The sequence below is a fragment of the Hypomesus nipponensis genome, chromosome 6 (assembly GCF_054491055.1).
Source record: "Hypomesus nipponensis isolate SF chromosome 6, ASM5449105v1, whole genome shotgun sequence".
Lineage (NCBI taxonomy): Eukaryota > Metazoa > Chordata > Actinopteri > Osmeriformes > Osmeridae > Hypomesus > Hypomesus nipponensis.
Window position 1 is genome coordinate 7,617,721 of NC_140366.1, and position 3,814 is coordinate 7,621,534.

Here is a 3,814-nt window from a genome sequence, read left to right on the forward strand (position 1 = left end):
GAATGTGTCACAATATTAACAGATTGGCACAAATGATACAATATGTGGTCAGTGTAAAATATGATTCTTATGAGGGTTAAGATTAGTTGTGTATGGACCTTTATTGAGCATTCTTACCAGAGTCTAAAGCATTCTTGTGTGATAAAAATGTTCCCAGACAGAATTGTTCCCAAAATTCTACTCTGGATATCACACTGTACACGTAGTGTCCACGTCCCATCAAGGTATCAATGTACGCAAATATGTAAAGAAAAGGGATGTAAACATAAATGCTATTATTTGGTTCCAAGATAGTTTCTGAACAGGTTGTTTATTGGTCATGAACACGTCTCGATAACGACGTGAGCCTACCATGTGACTTGTACGGACGTCATGCCATGTTTTCGAAAATTTAAGAGTGAACATTTGGGTTTTCTGGGAGTTTATATGTCTATGGAATGGCTATTGATTTAGGTGTTTAAGTATTGAACACTTTATTGGCCAGGGTTTGGGGTGACACCAACAACAATGTGGATAGATGAATGCCATAGTTCTCTCTCCCTCTCATATCTCTCTCACTCAGTAGACACTCTGGCACATCTAATGTTGCTGATGTTGTACTCAATTAAACCACAAGAAAGCCCATGAAAGTACGGGGATCTCTTGGATTTCACAAACTCATTTCAATCATTTCTCTTTTCATTTCATTTTCATTTCCTATAAAAAAAAAAGCATTTATCTGAAAATGCATGATAAACTTTTTTATTTTCACAAGATTTGCATCTACCTCATACAAATGACGGTAACTAAGGAGTTCTGATCAGTTTGTAAAAATCACAAAACTGTGGACATAACTACTGTAAGATGTTGAACTGGTTCCCTTCAATATCTTATGCTGAATCTCTCCCATTGGAAAGCAGAGAACAATAGTCATGTCTGATGATTTGTTTTATTCTTATAGTCTCACTAAATGTACTTCCTTTTGGTGAAAAATATGAATGCCTTTCACACACATACATTGACTCATTAATTGGTTGGCATGGGCGTGGGGTCCTATACAAGACCAGTTTGTTGTTTCCTTTACAACATCTGATTTTGGCAAGTATAATGGTACAGTCTCTCTCCATTTGGGTCTCTACTGAGTTAACCTAGAACAACACAAAAGAAAAAAATTGAATGCAAAGGGATTCTAACTTAATCTTTGGGGCCACACCCAAACAGGCAGCGACAAGACACTTTTTCTGAACTCTTTCATGGCTGTACAGGGAACTAACTCTCAGTGAAAGAGTTACTCAATCCCTTGATAAAAGCATGTCCATGGATGTTTGGTACCTTCTGTCTTCAGGCTCTGACCCAGTTGCTGCCATTCAGATCACCACAATATCTGGTTAAATACTGTACGCGATACATTTTGATGAATGCCTAAGAGGAATTTTTACATCCGAAGGGTGAAAAACTATAAGAGAACAAAATGTTGTCTGTGCAAAATGTCAAACAATATTCGTAAGGCTTTGTGCTAAATAACATTTTATTAACAAGGAATAGTTTTGAATGACTGAGTTTTAAACTGCTTTACTGCATTGCTCCTTGAAAGTATGGAGGGGCAATGACTGTGTGCGTGTCCCTGAAAAGGATCTGTGACTTAAAGGTTAAAAGGTAGGGAAAGAAAGTCTGACCTCACATTTGAATTCACTGAATAATGCCATTCTGCGGACAAACCACACTTTTCATGTTGCCTAATCAAAGTAAGGGAAACACTTTCATTGGTTATGAAAACATACATAACATACCCTACATTTGGTGACATCTAGCTCTTATGACTTCCCCACAACTAATCCTTATCTCCCCTGCTGTCTTCAACATAATCATTTTCGTAATGGTCAAACACATATCATTTCAAGGGGACGTTCTTGCTTCAGTGTAACCCTCAGGTTATTGGCTGGGAAATAAAAACTTGCAGCAGGCATAGTGATGTGTTAATGTGTGAGAAGCAGAAAAATGTAAGTGTCAGGATCACTAGCTAGCTGGATTTGAAGATGTTGTTGAAGTGCACGTACAGTAGAAAACTGAATAAAACATTTGGAACTCTGGATAATCTGGAATGATGCCAGAGCCACAGAGCCAGGCCAACATAGACAGAGTTTAAGCAGCAGTTACTGATACAGCATGACAGAGACGTGCACAGACATTTGGAGGGGCTATTGTTCTAACATAAAAAAATGTCTTCGGGACAAATTACATTTTAAAGAAATAATTAAATGAAATGAAAAGACTGCACCCAAAAACTGAAAAATGTGTAAGATACAGTAATATTCCTCTAAAACAATTTGGATGCCAAAGACCTTTTCACAGCACAGTACATCTACAGTGAAATGCAGTAATATCCATCGACATACTGTATAATGGTTTACCCTTAGGCACTTTAAGTGTGTTTGTGTGTGTGCATGTGAGTGTGTTTGTGTGAAAGACAGCAAGCCCTTGCTGTGCGACGTAAAAGCATGGCATTTTCCCTGACAAATCCTCTCTCTCAGGGTTTTTTTATGCCACTGCATAAAATACAAAATTACTCAACATACTTTCTTTGGATTGCGTGTTGAGACAAAAAGAGAGGAAGGAAATTCAGTTTTTATGCAATAAAAGTGTTGTTACCTCTTTTTCATAAATGCCAATTTTACAAGTTCCCTAAAAATGTTGACATGAAAACTAAAGACTTTACAAGGTCTTCCGAGAGCAAGTATACTGATAGATTTCAGAAAAATATTGCTATGGATGTTCACAAAAGTATGTAGTCAAACTAGGGTAACCTAACGTACATTTAGCAGACGCCCTTATCCAGAGCGACTTACAGTAAGTACAGGGACATTCCCCCCGAGGCAAGTAGGGTGAAGTGCAAGGACACAATGTCATTTGGCACGGCTGGGAATCAATCCTGCAACCTTCTGATTACTAGCCCTACCCCCTCACCGCTCAGCCATCTGACTTCCCTAACTTGATGTCATGATATGAGATTAAAGTTCTAAAAGTGGTGGACAACCACCTTCCAAACTAACTATAATCCTTTTCCTGTTTTGGCATTGTACCCTCCACAGCTTGGACATTTCCTTCTCTCAAGTGACAGATTGATTGTTTTTGGGCCTCCCTGAAGAATGTGTGTGGAAAACAAGTTACATTGTATCGCTTTATTCTATAAGCAACATGATAGGTCCACTGGGAGACACTTAGCAGTCTGAAGGAAAGGGTTGTGGTGAGGTCAGAGAAGTCCCTGGTTAAAGAAGGAAAATTCTAAACCAATTTTTGAATGTTAAATGTTGCATACCTCAAAACTCACATAACTTTAAGGTTTCCATAGTACATAACAAATAACTGTATCGCACTTTAACTTTATTTTGTGTGGTCAATGACATGCAGAATGACACGTTTTTTAGTCAAAATAAGTATTCATCCCCCTCTGGAGGAACATTGTGGAAGTCCAGCCTGATTTCATCAACACAACTGCATTATTTACGTGTAATTTTACAGATCTTAAAAACTTAAATGTGTTTTTTACTCTCATGCCCACTCAATGATCTATTGTTGTAAAACGTGGAAGTTGGAAGTTGAGAGACCCCTGTACAAGACAGTTGGTAATATTATCTTTAAACTGCATTACATTTAGAACTGTTAAGACCTTAAGTGAACACTAGAGGGTAATAAAGGCATAGCCAATAAAATGTTTGGGATCTCCTGACCAGTAATTCAACCATATGATAATATCAGACATTTTGCCCATTCTTTGGAGCATCACACAATATTGACACACAATGATCACAATAATGAATAATGTTGCGAGACAAAA